This window comes from Sturnira hondurensis, unplaced genomic scaffold (assembly GCF_014824575.4).
Source record: "Sturnira hondurensis isolate 20B ecotype Veracruz unplaced genomic scaffold, ASM1482457v3 Scaffold0010428, whole genome shotgun sequence".
NCBI lineage: Eukaryota > Metazoa > Chordata > Mammalia > Chiroptera > Phyllostomidae > Sturnira > Sturnira hondurensis.
The window spans coordinates 17,947,744-17,964,749 of NW_028083059.1; the positions used below are offsets into that span (position 1 = coordinate 17,947,744).

Consider the following 17,006-nt stretch of genomic DNA (forward strand, 5'->3'; position numbering starts at 1 on the left):
CATGCCTCTTTAGTCTTTTAATCCAGAATAGTCTCTCAATTATTTAATTCTGTTTGATATTTCAAAGTACAAAGGTCATATGTTTTGTACAGTGTCCTTCAATTTTGGTTTGTCTAATCACATTTTACCTTGATTAAATTCAGGACATACAGTTTGGTAGGAATACTTAGTGACAGCATTGTGCTGTCCTCTCAGGAGACACAAGAGGTTGATCCGCCCCATTCCTGGTGGTGTCACCCTTGGTCACTTGGTTAAAGTGCTGTCAGGTTTCTGTAAGGTTAGATGTGAGTGTCTTTGCATATAGACTATTTGCATATAAGACTTGCCATTCCACCTTTATCACCCCAGATAAAGTCTCAGTGGCTTTACTCACAGTGTATGTAAAGGTAATGTACAACACATATGTTTCAGGATAACGGTGTGATGAAGTGCAAAAAAAAAAGAGGAGATAAGAAGTAAGAAAAGAATGGAGAAAGAATAAAAGTGGCTTTGACTTTATGCAGGTCTGTAAATAAATTTTGTTTTGCTACTTATTTTCTGTGTTTTGTTTTTTCTTCTGATCTGTGAAGATAAGATTTTCCACTTTACATGGCTGTTTGTAAATTAAAAACCAGATATACCTAAGTCCCCAACCCCTTCATCAATGTATGTCAGCTTGCTGTTTCTCTATGCATCTGTTTTTAATTTGCTTGTTCGTTTTGTTCATTAGAACCCACATATGAGTGAAATTATATAGTACTCATCTTTCTCTGACTGGCTTATTTCACTTAGCATAGTGTTCTCCAGGTCCATTTGTACTGTTGCAAAAGGTAAGATTTCCTTCTTTATTATGGCCTAATAGTATTCCATCGTGTAAATGTATTACAGCTTTATTATCATTACATTATTATTATTTATTTTAGAGAAAGGAAGGGAGAGAGAGAAACATTGATGTGAGAGAGAAACGTCAGTTGGTTACCTCCCACATGTTCCCCGACCAAGGGTTGAAAACGTAACCTCCATAGGTCCCCTGACCTGGAATTGAAATCCCAACATTTTAGTGTACGGGACAAAGCTCCAACTAATTGAACCATACAGACCAGGGCCAAAAGCTGTATTATTGTGTTAACCAGTGTCACCCCAATAAAATCAATAAAAAGGAAAGAATTCAGATACACCTAGAGCTTGGAAAAAATCAAGTACTTAGTGCTCAGTGTCGTGGGTTAGCTATCATAAATATTGTAGCTCTGACAAGTGACCAAAACAATTAGGATGAACTGGGGGCAATTTAAATTTAATCCCAGTGAAGCAAAGACACCTGAAAATATCTGGTAGAGCTGCTTTGTTTGCCAAAACAATTTAATCTGGAAAACATAGGTGTGATGAGCAGAGTCTACTTACCATTACTTAAAAATAGAAAACAAAAAATCACCATTTACTTCTGCTGCATCTGACCTATTCAGACATACCAAAATATGAAACTCTTTCCGTGCTTAACATTGTTACATTGTTAATAACTCACCATTGCCATCTTCCAGTCATGAAAGGTGGCTATCTTCCCTTGCTTTAGTTTTCACATTGGTACTTCAGGAAAAGAAAGATGGTATACAACTTTTAAAAGATCCTCATCTTTTATTATTAAAATATAAAAACTAGAAATATTATTTCAAGAGTAATACAATAGCCACTCTAGTAAAGTTAAAAATATGGAGTACTGGGACGCCAAGAACCCTGAGGGGACCCTCACTGACTGTGCTGTCTGGAGTGGTAATTTCTGCTGCCGCCATAGCAGCCCCCGCTATAAAGAACGCAGCCTCCTCGGCCCAGGGGTACCGCAGGCAACAACGATCTTCCACACTGGGCAGCTAAGTCTTGTCCCTGTACCACCCCTTCTAGAACATGGAGGAAAATGGCTGATCCCTGAAGAATTCTTCCAGTTCCTTTATCTTAAAACCAGTGTAGCGGGACCCTATGCAGTTGGAACTGGTTTTATCCCATATTTTCTATCCAAAGAAATATATGTGGTTACTCCAGAGAGCATTTCTGCCTTGTCAACAATAGGTCTGCTTCTCTATATTGTTAAAAAAATATGGTGCCTCCAATGGGGGATTTTCTAACAAACTCAATGAGCAAAAAAAATATCACCCAACTAGAAGGGACAGGCTTCCATCAACAACATCCAGGATGTGCTCAATCTGGAGAAGTCCCAGCAGGCACTGATTCAAAAACACCATTACTTTTTTGATGTCCAGGGAAATAACATTGCTATGGTCTTGGAGGTTACTTGCCATGAACAGCTGCATAGAGTATATCAGGAGGCAAAAAATTGCCTGGGCTGTATTATATCTTGGTGCAGAATATGGTGCATGAGAAGGAGCAAGAGCGCATGATACATGGTGTGGAGAAGCATGCGGTGCAGGGTATCTGTGCACAGCAGGAAAGGAGACGATTACTAAGTGCATTGCAAATCTAAAGCTGCTTGCAGAGAAGGCCCAAGCACAGCCAGTTAGGTAAATAAATCTACCCAAATTGAATGGAAACTAGACTGTGAAAAACCTTTCTGTATCACCTTCTACTGGAGTCCAGTGTATCTCACCTAAAGAGGTAAAGTGTGAATTTTGTCTAATGACAGAATTAAAACGATCTATTGGCCAGTGAGATGTTTCTTGTCCTTCTTTCTCTGCATTTTGAATCCTGCCATGTTTCCTTTTGAATAAGCAGTGTGCTTTTAACAATATCTAATACCTGACTAAAGACTACCAGGTCATCGTTCACATTTGTAATTAATTCTGTCATCTTACAATGAAGTGATAGTAAAACAAAAAATTTAAATAAATAAAAGTATGGAGGTGGACTTCATTTTAGTCAAAGAAAAATATATAGAATGTGTGCATTGTTATGTGATGATAAATAATAGGAATATAAACAGTTTTCAAAATAATTATTTGTATTATCTAAACTAAAATTAGCAAACTCAATTATCACTGTTTTGATGATTCAATAGTTTGATTTTTTGTATATGATTTATATAGAAGAGTCCATTTAGTCTCAGATTAGATGATTTGTTTAAAAATAGAGCATGTGATTATCCTCGTAGTGTTTCTTCTAGAATTCTTCTGAAACAAAACGGCAGCTCTCTGTTAAGTTACATGCAGCAGACAAATTTATTGTAGTTTTTCACAATGATAGAATTTTTCATGGATTTTTCAATGCTTAGTTGAGGACATTCTTTGGCATACATATCTGGTAGCTTTCCAAGCCTCCTTCTATTTCCATTTCTTCCTTGCCATCAGTAATAATAATAACAACAACAACAACAATAATTTCTTATGCCAGGTGGTCATAACTTCAAGAAATCATTCTGGCTCTAGGACATGAATTTTGATAAATTAAGAAGAGGAGGAATGAGGATAGGATGCACTTTGGGCCAGTTTGTGAGGAGGACACATTTGCAAAGGCTTTCTAGAAAAGAGAGAGGAGGTGTGATATAAGGTAACTCCCTAGGTTGTTACAATTTTGTGACCATAGAGGATCAGGCTTGAACACAAAAATCTATAACACTAATGATGGCAGAAGAAAGCTCAGGGTGGAGAAAAAGAAAGAAAATATGAGCATAGGAACACATTGTACAGTTGTTCAGTGAACCAGTCCTAGAACTGCAGATATTTGCTATACAGAAAATGATATAGTCTTACCTTTTATCATTTATGGTTTATATTTGTGTTACTGCAGTCATCATCATCTTATCTTTTTCAGGTGTTTTGGCATAAAAGTAAAGATAAATAACATCATTCATGCAAAAAATATTTGGAGTATCTAACTGCAAATCACTGTTCTCGGTGCTAAGGATGTATTTATTAATTTTTAAAAGATTTGCTTTAAATTGTATTCATGTATTTTTAAAGAGATGAGAAGAGAGGGAGAAAGAGAGGGAAAGAAATATCAGTATGTAGTTGCCTCTCATGTGTCTCCTACTGAGACCTAGCAGGCAATCCAGGCATGAGCCCTGATGGGAAATTGAACTAGCAACCCTTTGGTTTGCAGCACTCACTCCATTAAGCCACGTCAGCCAGGGAATGCAGTATTTAGATCAAGAAATTCCCCTAGCCATATTTTGGCTATCATAATAATTAAAATGAGAATATAGAGAGGAACAAAAAAAAGAATACACATTAAATTTTTAAAAAGGCAATGAAGGAACATAACATTTATTGCACATTGTTGTAACAATTTTTAAAAGGAATTAAATGAGATAATACTGAAAAATCGAGCCAGATCTTGGCACCTAGTAAGCACTGAGTTAACTAATAATAGTAGCATTTTAACTAAATATTACCAGAACAAAGTTTTGGAATATAATGATGAATTCTGAATTGTATAAGAAAGTTTTTTTAAAATATAAGAAGAAAGTATGTAAAACTATAAATATATGTTTAATCTTTAAATTTTATTTTTAACTGTATTTTATTAATTATACTGTTACAGTTGTCCCAATTTTTCCCCTTTGCCTCTCCCTGCCCAGTACTCCTCACTCCCTCAGGAAATCCCCACACCTTTGTTTATGTCCATGGGTCATGTGTATAAATTCTTTGGCTACTCCATTTCCTGTTCTGTACTATACATCTCTATGGCTATTCTGTGACTACGAAGTTGTACTTTTTAATCCCCTCACCTCTTTACCCCTCTTCTCAAAAACCCATTCTGTCTAGCAACTATCAAAGCACTCTCCTTATCCATGATTCTGTCTCAGTTCTTTTTGTTTGCTTAGTTGTTTTTTTTTAATTCAATTGTTGATAGGTATGTGTTCACTGCCATTTTATTGTCCATAGTTCTGATACTCTTATTTTCTTAAATAAGTACCTTTAATATTTCACATAATAATGATTTGGAAATGATAAACTCCTTTAGTTTTTCTTGTTTTGGAAGCTCTTTATCTGCCCTTTGATTCTAAACTACATCTTTGCTGGATAGAGCATTCTTGGCTGTAGTTTCATTGCTTTTCATAACTTTGAATATTTCTTGCCAGTCCCTTCTAGCTTGAAAAGTTTCTTTTGAGAAAGCAGCTGACAGTCTTATAGGGATTCTCCAGTAGGTAACTAACTTCTTTCCTCTGGCTGCTTTTAAGAATCTGTCTCTATCTTCAACCTTTGGCATTTTAATTATTATGTTTTGTGATGTGGACCTGTTTGGATCCATCTTGTTTTAGACTCTCTGTGCTTCTAGGACTTGCATGCCCATTTCCTTCACAAAATTAGGGAAGTTTTCTTTCATTAATTTTTAAAATAGATTTCTAGTTTCTTGCTCTTCCTCTTCTTCTTTTGGTGCCCCAATGATGTGAATATTGTGTGCTTAAAGTTGTCCCAGAGGCTCCTTACATTGTTCTAGTCTTTTTAGACTCTTTTTCTCTTTTAAAAAAAATTTTTGGGGTTCCTTGTGTTCCAAATCATTGATTTGATTCTCACCTTCATCCACTCCACTATTGATTCCCTGTAAATTGTTCTTTTTTTTCCATTAGTGTATTCTTCATTTCTGCATGGATCTTTTTTATGCTGTCAAGATCCTCACTAAGTTCTTTGTGCATCCTTTTAACCAAAGTTTTGAATTTCCATCTGATAAATTGTTCATCTCCATTTTGTTTAGCTCTTTTTGTGGAGTTTTATCTGTTCTTTCATTTGGCTCGTTTCTTTGACTCCTCATTTTGGCAGCCTCCCTGTGTTTGTTTCTGTGTATTAAATAGAGCAGCTATTACTCCCTATCTTCAAAGTGTGGCCTAATATAGTAGGTGTCCTGTAGGGTCCAGTGGCAGAGTTCCTCACCCCATCATCCATGCTGGGCACTCAAAGTGTACCTTTCATGTTGGCTGAGTATGTCCTCCTCTTGTAGTTAAGACTTGGTTGCTGTTGGCAGGTCAATGGGAGGTATTTACTTGGGTCAATCAGTCAGCTGCAATGACTGGCTATGACCACTGACAACAAATATCCACCGTCCATGGAAGTTCAGCTGTTCAGGAGCCGGGTGGTGGTGCTCTGATATGGTCTGTTGCTGTCCACTGACTGTGCACACTCTGGGTTTTCCTGGGTGGTGTAAGCAAGGCTCAGCTACTACCTGTGTTATGCCTGGATCCACCCAGCATGAGCAACCAATTAATTGGAAGATGGCTGCTAGTTCTGCTGGGCTTGTAGGCTCCCATGCAAAGCAAAACTGTGATCTAGAGCTGGCTGCTGCTAGTGCCATTCCTGAGGTAACTTAGCCAGAGGTATAGGTGTCGGGAACTTGCTGAGACTGGCTATTGTTGTTTGAGAGAATTTAGGAGAATGTGACTCCTGAGCGAAGACCAGTCATTCATATAGAAAAAAAACACTGTTTACAGTGTTTACAGTGGGGTTTTTTTTTTTTTGGTGGGAGCTCAGGGATTTCTCAGGGGACAGTCAACTCTGTTAGCCAGTTTGGTGGTGTATCAGATATGGCTCCTGCCTGCCAGCTCTGTCGCTCTGTCAGGGTAGAGCTCAGAAAGAGAATGATGGCCTCTATCCACCTCTTTGTCTGGGGGGAATTTTACCCCAGCTCTACCCTTGATGATAGACACATCATTTCCTCCCTGTATGTCTCTGGTGCCTTGCAAGCTGCCACTGTAGTCATGAAGCTCAGAAGGAGTGAGTCTGAGTAAGTGGTGTGTGGCCCCTTTAAGAAGAACTGCTTGGAATTCCAGTAGTTGTTTTCATTGACTCCAAGCACACTGATTTTTACAGCCAGAAGTTATGAGGACTTATCTTCTTGACACTGGAACTCTAGGTTGGGGGTCCTGGTGTGGGGCTGGGACTCCTCATTCCTGTGATATCCATCCTGAGTTTTATCCACCACACATGGTGGGATCAGCCTGTTCCACATCTCCATGTCTCCCCTCTGGATGGATATGGCTTGTTCTTTAATTCCTTAGTTGTCGGACTTCCATTCAACTCAATTTCTGACAATTCTGAGTGATGGTTGTTCTATAGCTGTAACTTTGATGTGGTTGTGTGAGGAGGCAAGCCATGTTTGCCTACATCTCCATCTTGACTGAACATGCCTAATCTTTAAATTTTAAAGTAAGTACTATTTTTTAAAGGAAAAGACTGTCAGTTTGAACTACACTTACAAAATCCTAACCATATAAAAATCTAAGCACTGTAATAAAAATGTGCAATCTTTTAAATTAGATAGTTTTATTGAGATACACAGGGAGTTTTAGGAATTGGAAGAGGATTGGACTCCTCATATGCTTTACAAAAAACCTTGTATCTGTAGTTATCTCCAGGTAGCTTATCTTTTTTTTTTCATAAGCAGCATGGTAGCCTTCTCCAAAATGTTTTTCCAAAATCTCAATTAAGCAATTGAAATGAAGTCACTCTCTGATCCTAGCAAAAGAATAGTAGTGTCAAAACATGGTATAATATCAATGAATATCAGAGAAATATTAATGAGTCACTACCCTGTGGTTGGAAAGATAATCTTACCAGAGACTACTGAATACTTTGTCAAAACTGCCCAAACATCAGAATTTGCATTTCTGTTTACACTTTCCTCCATCATAATTGGTAGTTTGTCACTATTTTTTTACTTGCTTGGAGGCATTTTTCTAACTGAATACATTCTGAGACAGAAGAATCCTCACTTATCAAGGCTGTCAACTTGGCCATTTCTCTTTTTAGTTTTTCTTGTTAGTTACTCTCCTGCTTTTACTTACTTAAGACATGTCACTCATTCAACAGATGCACTGACAGATACTAGGCTGACGTGTAAATTTATTCACAGGAAAGAAAAGGACATTTTTGTCCTGATGTTTTATTTTTATCTCTGTGTGCCATCTTTATTTGACAGATTATAAAACCATATCCATATTAAAAAGCATCTTTAAATAAAAAGTAATTTGCCATATCAATATTGCCTTTCCACCTCTTTTATTTCCATGGCCTCAGAAAGCTTATTGAAAATAACATTTTTCACATATGGAGACAGTAATCCAAGTAATGGTGAATAGCCGTTCTTTCTTTCTTTCTTTCTTTCTTTCTTTCTTTCTTTCTTTCTTTCTTTCTTTCTTTCTTTCTTTCTTTCTTTCTTTCTTTCTTTCTTTCCTTCCTTCCTTCCTTCTTTCTCTTTCTTTCTTTCTTTCTTTCTCTCTCTCCCTCCCTCTCTTCCTTCCTTCCTCCCTTCATTTCTCCCTTCGTGCCTTCCCTCCTTTCTTTCATTCTTCCTTTTTCTTTTTTAAAAATTATGTCTTGCTCAACGTACACAAGGAAAAAATGTGTTGTCTCCCTATATCATAGAGACAAGTGGAGAGTGTATACTCTGCTTGCACTTTTCTCAAAAGCTAAAGATATTACAACTCAGAAGGATAGGAAATAAAATAGTCAAATTCAGAACTTAGAAACAAGAGTCAACAAGAAAATCTGTATTACATTTTGTTTAGGAAAGACCCTTCTTTAAAATGGAATAAAGCTCTTCTTCATATGTCAGTGAAATGAGCAGTCTTTCTGTAATTAGAATGTATAGACTCAATTTACTCCCTTTAAGAGTTTAGATATGGAAATTAAATGACGCTGTTGTAAAATGATGTTTGAAAATACACATTTTTCCTATATTTAAAGTATGTATAGTTAGTGTGAGTTACCATTTGAAAAAAATCAAAGTCCAATTCCCATAGAACCAGTCATCCTGGATGTAAAAAATTCACTACGTAGCCACATCACTGAACACATGTCAAGCTAAAAGCAATAAATACACAGCACTTATGTAGGGTCTAATAGTTCTGAACACAAATAGAGTAATTAGTATAAGTATTTATCAGATGTTGTGCATGTCTTAAAAAGACATTTCATTCCATTAAGCTAGTTCTTTTCATGACTGGCAATACTCAAGTGGTTCTTGAAAGCTAGAAGGTCTCCATTTGCAAGCTCATTTAATTGTTTCAAAATATCTTAGAATTTAGATATTTAGGGGTTATCTCAGTCAGTCTGATAATCAGCATGAATAAATGAGCACTGTACCCTCCTGAGATAGAATATTAGTATTTGTCAGGTACGTCAGAACAGTTTATCATTTATGCAACTTTTCATAGAGATATTTACTCTAGGAGCATGCTTATTCAATCTGGAATAAACCCTTTATATCACAATGTGGATTTGGGAGAAAGCAATCAAAGAAATATGTGAGAAAAATTAATATGAATTAATATAAGACACTATAATTGAATAAGAGACTAATAAAGTATTTTTAAGTACGAGTTATTGATTATGCTATTACAGTTGTCTCATTTTTTTCTCCCCTTTACCCTCCTCCACCCTGCAACCTCTCTCCCACCAGCATTGCCCTCTCTTAGTTCATGTCCATGGTCATACATATAAATTCTTTGGCTTCCCCATTTTCTATACTATTCTTATTCTCCCCCTGTCTATATTGTACCTACAAAGTATGCTTCTTGCTCCCTGTACCTTTTCCCCCATCCTCCCCACTCCCTTCTGATAATCCCCATGTGATCTCTATTTGTAGGATTCTGTTCCTGTTCTAGTTGTTTGCTTAGCTTGTTTTGTTTTTGTTTTTTAGTTTCAGTTGTTAATGTGAGTTTATTGTCATTTTAGTGTTCATAGTTTTGATCTTTCTCTTTTCCTTTGATGAGTCTCTTTAACGTGTCAGGGCTTGGTGATTATGAGCTCCTCTAACTTGACCTTATCTGGGAAGAGCTTTATGTGCCCTTCCATTCTAAATGATTGCTTTGCTGGATAGAGTAATCTTTGGTGTAGATCCTTGCCTTTCATAACTTTGAATACTTCTTTCCAGCACCTTCTTGCTTGTAAGGTTTCTTTTGAGAAATCAGCTGACAGTCTTATGGGAGCTCCTTTGTAGGTAACTGTCTTCTTTTCTCTTGCTGCTCTTATGATTTTCTCTTTATCTTTAATCTTGGTTAATGTAATTATGATGTGTCTTCATGTTTCCCCTTTGAGTTCAACTCCTTTAGGACTCTCCAAGTGTCCTGGACTTGTATGTCTATTTCCTTCACCAGACTGGGAAAGTTTTGCTTCATTATATTTTCAAATAAAATTTTAATTTCTTGCCATCCCTATTCTCCTTCTTGCACCCCTATGATTTGGATGTCGGGGTGTTTAAAGTTGTCCAAGATGTTCCTAAGTTTATTCTCAATATTTTGAATTCTTGTTTCTTTATTCTGTTCCAGTTAAAAATATTTATTTCTTCCTTCTGTTTCAAGTCTTTGATTTGAGTCCCAATTTCCTCCCCTTCATTGTTGGTTCTCTGCACAGTTTTCTTTATTTCTCTTTGAATAGCCATCACTTCTTCTTCTATTTTGTGTCTGTACTCAATCATTTTTGTGAGCATCCTGATTGTCAGTGTGGTGATCTCTGCAACTGATAGGTTAGCTATGTCACTTATTTTTTCTGTTTTTTTTTCCTGGAGTTTTGATCTGTTCTTTCATTTAGACCACATTCCTAATCTTGGTGAACCTATATGTTGAAAGGGGCAGAGCCTTAGGTATTCACCAGTGAGGACAAACCCATGTTGCTGTGTTGTAGTGCTATATGTGGGGGAGGGGTCAGAGAGGGAACAATGCCACTTGCTCAGCTCTTGTCCCACTTTCTGTCACTTTCCTTGCTACCCACAGCAAATTGGGCCCTTCTGGTGCTGATTCCTGGGTGGATGGGTTTGTGTATGTTCTAGGACTCCATGGGTCACTCCAACAGTCTCCCTTGTGAGACTGGGAGTTTCTGCTGTCACCCCAACCCTCACAGATTTTGATATCCGGAGGTTTTGAGGCTTTGTTTCCCCTCACTGGAATCCTGAGTTACATTGTCTGCCTCGCTCCCCAGTTGTTCCTCCTGGTTGATTGGCATGCAGATGTGAGACCCCCAGTTCGCCAGCAGCCAACTGGCTCTATGTCCTTTCTGCCCTGTCTGCTGGTCCCCACCCCTCCTACCAGTGTGGACGAATGCTTCTTTAACTCCTTGGTTGTTGGACTTTCATATAGTTCAGTTTTCTGGCAGTTCTGGTTATTTTTTGTTTTTAAATTTGCTATACATTTTTTTTGGTTGTTCAAGGAGGAAAAGAGTATATCTACCTACACCTACATCTTGACTGGAAGTTCCTGTCCACAATATTTCTTATAATGGCATAAAAATTAAAATTCAATGTTGTGCTTAACATCAGGTCTTGAGTGTCTAATGCAGATATTGCTAGTATATAGTAAGTACTTAATGATAGCTGAGTGAAAAATAAGTAAATGAACCCCTCAAAGCTACATGCTTAAAAGACTCACAATTCACTGTTAGGCTAAGTCCTTAATGATTTATTTTTCATTTGACAATGGTGCACTTCTCATGAACCTAAACAAAAGAACCATTAGTTTATTACTTTCAACTGGGTGTCTCATTAGCAAGAAAATGTGTACTTCCAGAGTTCTGTTATCTCTGGTACCATTCACATACATTTAAAATCACTGCTCCAGTAGCTTATTCACATTTTGAACAACTATTTAACATATCTTAAATAATTATTGAAAACAAAGTACCAAGTAAACAACAATCATAATTACTTGGACCTTATCCTTTGAATATATGTTGAGTTATTGAAATCTGTCTTCAAAGGGGCCAAACAAAAACGCTACCACAAAGCAAAGAAAATATGTTACTAACAATACACAAAGTTAGTTTTTCTGGCTCTGTGGTGGTAAAAGAATTTGCATTTCAGCTTTTAATTGATTTTTTTTCCTATTACCTGGAGAAAACCTTATGAGCTAAAAAATGTTAGAAGTTTTCCTGACCATTTCTTTCAGCTCATTGTTCTGCTGTATTTGTAGCTGCACACCAGATGTGGTCAAGGGACAGCTGGTTTCCTGGGCATGGAGGCAAATGCTTCACGATGCACCTGGATGGGGATTTTACATACAAAGCAGTGAAGCAGCCATTCCTTTCGCATGAAAAATTAGTTCGAAACCTGACAGCTTCATGACACATCATGATGACTGATGAATCATAATTTTTCAGAACAGCTGAAAAAAAATAAGTATACCTCAAGGATATCTATGAATTCCCAGTTTCTTAGTGTGTATATCATTTCCACCTCAAATCCCTGGGATAAATCCATCTTATTTGTGACATTTTTCACACATAAGTGCCATAGAAAGCACCTTACTTTCTTTCACTAATATTGTTTTAACACTCTTTGTTCACTGTGACTTAGTATTGACATTTCTGTTTAATGTTTCTACAACAGTTCTTCAGTAAAGTATTCTCTTAATAATTTGAGAAATATTTTAAAAATAATAATGAATTTATAAATAAAGAAAACATTGCTTTATAAAGGAGTTGAATGATTTATATGGGTTAGTATGATTTTTAACATTTGTTATGGAATATTTACAGCTTACAGAAAATGAGAATAATGAAGAAAAGTAGTAAAAAATTTGCATATTTAACATGTTTGCTTTTTCTGCATATTTTCCTTCTGTGTATACACTTACAAATATAGATGTATTTATATTGTATAACTATAAGGTACATCTTACAAAAATGTATTATCATTTTTCCATGTTATTGCAACCACATTTCTATTAGTGCCTACTTAAAATTTTTCATAACATTTATTTTTTATGGTGGATTTTTTATTGTTATTCAAGTACAGTTGTTTCCAATTTCCCACCACCACTGTGCCCGACTGCACCCATCCCCACCTCCCACCCCCAATCCTTCCACCATTTATTATGAATGCTACAGAGAGGGAGGGCCAAAAGTACGTTTACAGTTACGAGTACATAAGACAGTTTATTCTTGTATTATTTACTAATTACTGTATTGTTTTCCAACAAAAACATATCAAGTTACGTTTATCCCACCCTCTATTTTTAGCTATACTTGATGTCCAGCAACTTGTCCCTTTCTTTTGTAATTAAAACTATGATTTTGTACTTTCTTATATTTTCTATCATTTTTATTCCTCAAAATTGCACTCTTCAATAACATTTTGTCTTGTTTTTATAAAAATTTTCTTTCCAAATATTTAATTATTAAATGTGTGTGAAATGAGTTCATCTACAGAGTGTCATTAAAAATTCTATCTTAGTTAATATATATAACATAAAGCTGCCTTTTTCTTTATATCGATATTGCCATTGAGATTTAGCAGTAATGTTTAGCATACAATGTTCTCACTGGTATTCTAATGCATATAAACAATTTACTTTCTGTTCATTATTGTTGAATTTATATTATTAATTAGATTTTTATCTTTTATTTTTTTATAAAATTTATCTATCTTTAGAGGGGAAGGGAAGGAGAGAAGGAGAGAAATAGCAATGTATGGTTGCCTCTCGTGAGTCTCCTGCTGGGAACTGGCCTGCAACTCAGGCATGTGCCCTGACTGGGGATCGAACCTCGATCGTGTGGTTCGCAGGCCCGAGCTCAATCCACTGAGCTACACCAGCCAGGGCTAGATTTTTATTTGATTTAATTACTTGAATTTTTTGTCTCATGGTCATATACTGTACAAAAAAATTAAACTTTTTCTATTTAACGCAGTGTTTATCACCATTCAGAAGACAAACCTCTAGCTTTTACTACGTAAGTCCACACTTTCTATAATTGCCATCTTTTGTGGCTTTTTTGTGAGTTATTTCATTGGGAAATTGATTTGCTTCTCTGTGCCTAGAATGTTAATATCAACCCCTCAAAACTGAGAACTGAAGTGTAATTTAAAGAGCAATGACACCCATCTGTGTAGATAAGCTTATAATATTAAACGGAAATCAGAGCATTGGTTCCTCAGGGTGGGTATGCTAACCTATAGGAAACATTTTTAATTTCACCTTCCTGGTCAGCATGACTTTAGTCTTTCATGTCTGCACTATAATGTATCTCCAGGCATTATTATATACATCCCCAACACATACAGCTTTGTCTAGACTGCCAGTCAAAGTACCCAAAGTATTGGGCACAGGACACAGTCAGGGACAATCAGTATCCCTTTATGCTGAAAACTTGGATCTTGGGCTGAGTTTACATGACACTGGAAAATGATGGGCTTCTTCTATTTCAATGGGAAGTTTCTAGAGACATTTCCTGCTACATGTAGTCCCTTTCTTGAGCCTCATTTTTCAAATGATGTTTTAAAATTCTACAAACTACTTCTTTCTTTCCAATAATTTATTTTATTTTTTCTTTTCTAATATTTTAAGTATTTGTGTCATATTTAGCCAGTGATAGAATTGGGTACTTAAACATAGAGAGCCTTGAAATAATTTTTTAAGAAAAAAATACAAAAAATAATAAACTTTTAACATCAGTTCTATACATCTGATACACTCTGATAATTTAATATATATTGTGTAAAGACTTTAAAAATATTAATTCCTATATTACTAGATTATCTTTTTAATTTTTAAGAATTAAAATGTTTTCTAAATATACATATACACTAACATGCATTTCTGTTATGTGTGAGTATGTGATGTGCACAGAAAGGCCTGTTTTACCAGATGTTATTAATGTTAAATGTAATTGCATAAACTATATAAAATATAGACAAATAGATAGACACATATGCATACTATTGTACATGTAATTTCATAGCTTGTTCTTTTTTAATATTGTGTAGTATATAATTTAACTTTTTAATATTTTTTGATATTATTTAAGATATTGTTTAATGTTATAGGTATGTTATAATGTAATTAGTTCCTAATTATGACCACTTAGAATATTTAAAGCTATGTATTCTTTTATTTAAAATAATAAAACAGGTATTTGATTCCAGAAATGGAAAAGCCATTATAGGTAATTTATAAGCAATTTGTTTCACATTTTTAATTATCAGGACAAATAAAAGAGAAGAAGAAGCAGACATTCTTTATGTTTTTTAAGTCTATAATAACACATTTAAACAATTATATCCATTGAAGAATTTCAGGACAGACATTTGTGTAAACAACATACTTTAAATTTGTGACTTCACTACATTATTAAATAAAATCACACTTTGTGAGTAGAAACTAAATTCAAACTAGCTTTTTCAGCAGTCTAACAAGAACAAAAAATGTTAGCTTTGACTTTGCCAGTTATTATTCAACTACTTTTGATGTGGCTCTATGTATTTTCACCAAATTATATCACTTTAAAATCATTTTAATTTAACATTTTTAGAAATACTCTCTAGGATTTTAAATTATAGGGTATTCTCAACAACATTAAATATTCTGTAGACTTAGTAAAACACTCAGAAATTAGTTTTTAGCAAAAAGAGTTGAACAATACATACCACCAAATAAATCACGAGCAATTATGAAGTGCCTCAGGTTAAAAGGCACTTGAAAGTGCCTTACTTTTGAAAGCCTTGCAGTTTTAGATTATTTTCAGAAATTTTACATCTGGATCTCACAGCACCCATATGTACATTAGATCTCCAATATCTGTACATGGAAATATCCTCAGAAAGCATTATTCTTCTAGAAGTATGTTGCAAGTATTGTGTTCCTGTCTGGTGCTTATGCCTCAGGGTTGTCCATTAAACCACCAATTTCTACACTGAAAAAGTTTTTCTATAATAAAATGCTGTTGTTTTAAGTATGCTAATGGCTTTACCTGAGGGTTAAGAGTAAAGATGAAAATGATATATCCATTCTTGTTGTGTGCATACGTGTGTACATATTCTTCCTAATTATGTCTTCTCTAAATGACTCCTGTTTAACTGATTGAAAGATAAACTGCTCTGTTTCAGCCTTTATGTTGATTTGATCCCTTAATCTGAAATAAACTTTACCTATGACCAAACCAAAAACTGGAGAAAATCAGAAAATTTCTATAGTCCACTAGCCAGAAAGCGTGTATTTATGTAAAGTTTGAAACAGAATTAATGCTGACAGCCCTGGCTGGTGTAGCTCAATGGATTGAGTGATGGCCTTCAAACCAAAGGGCCACTGGATCAATTCCCAGTCAGGTCACATGCCTGGGTTGCAGGCCAGGTCCCCAGTGTGGGGTGGGTAAGGGGAAACCACACATTGTTCTTTCTCTCCCTCTCTTTCTCCTTTCCTGTCTCTCTAAAAATAAGTAAGATCTTTTAAAAAAAGAATTGATACTGACAGCTTTCTAATTAAGGAATAGAACAGTAAGAGAAAAAAATGTTTTGTAAGTTATTTTTTCAATGTTTTGTATTTGGCTTCTTGTTATGGATTGATGTGAAGAACAGAGAAAGAGGTGATTATGAATAAATATTCCACCTACCTACCCAATATTTCAAGTCTTTTGACTACAGCTGCCAGTTAAAATCTGTACACTTACATTAGAGTCTTGAAAAATTGTTTCATGAAAACATCAATTATATTTAATCCTACATAAAATAGTGAATTAAATAAGTTACTAGATAAAGTTTTATTAGTAATAGTGTTAAGAAGAACATGTAATACTTTTTAAAATTCATTGATGTTTATATAAATATATTGTACAACAATGTTTAGTTTTGAAATTTATATTATAAAGCTAGTGCTTGTATTTCATTGTGATGAAATAGAGAAAACATGTGCTGCATATAATTATTTATGTAAAGTTAACATAATTACTATTGTATTTTCCAAATTGTAATAAAATAATTTTAATATACTTCTCAATATGTATTCCTAGTAGTGATATCAAACACAAGATTAGTCTAGCTAAATTATTTTAGAAACTACTTACTATTAATTGCACATCTAATGAAACCAAGGGTCCTTATGACTTTGATTAAATTTAGTTTTATTTTATTTAAAAAAATTTAAATTGATTTAATCTTTGTTGCATTTTTTCCATTATCATTTAGTCCCCTTACACCCCCCCACTCCCAGCAATCACCAACTGCTGTGCATGTCCATGAGTCTTTTTTTCCCTTTATTTTCAGTCTCTCCACCTCCTCCTATTTCCTACCCATTTTCTATCCTCCTGCTCTTCATCTATGAATCTGATCTCATTTTCCTTGTTACTTCAGTTTGTTCATTAAATTCTACATATGAGTGAAATCAT

The 17,006-nt window shown here is 35.1% G+C and overlaps 1 pseudogene; it reads left to right on the forward strand.

Annotated features, from left to right (window-relative positions):
* The window catches only part of LOC118995747 (ATP synthase F(0) complex subunit B1, mitochondrial-like), a 43,083-nt pseudogene extending 40,590 nt beyond the window's left edge, over positions 1-2,493 (forward strand).
* The last annotated feature ends 14,513 nt before the right edge of the window (positions 2,494-17,006 follow it).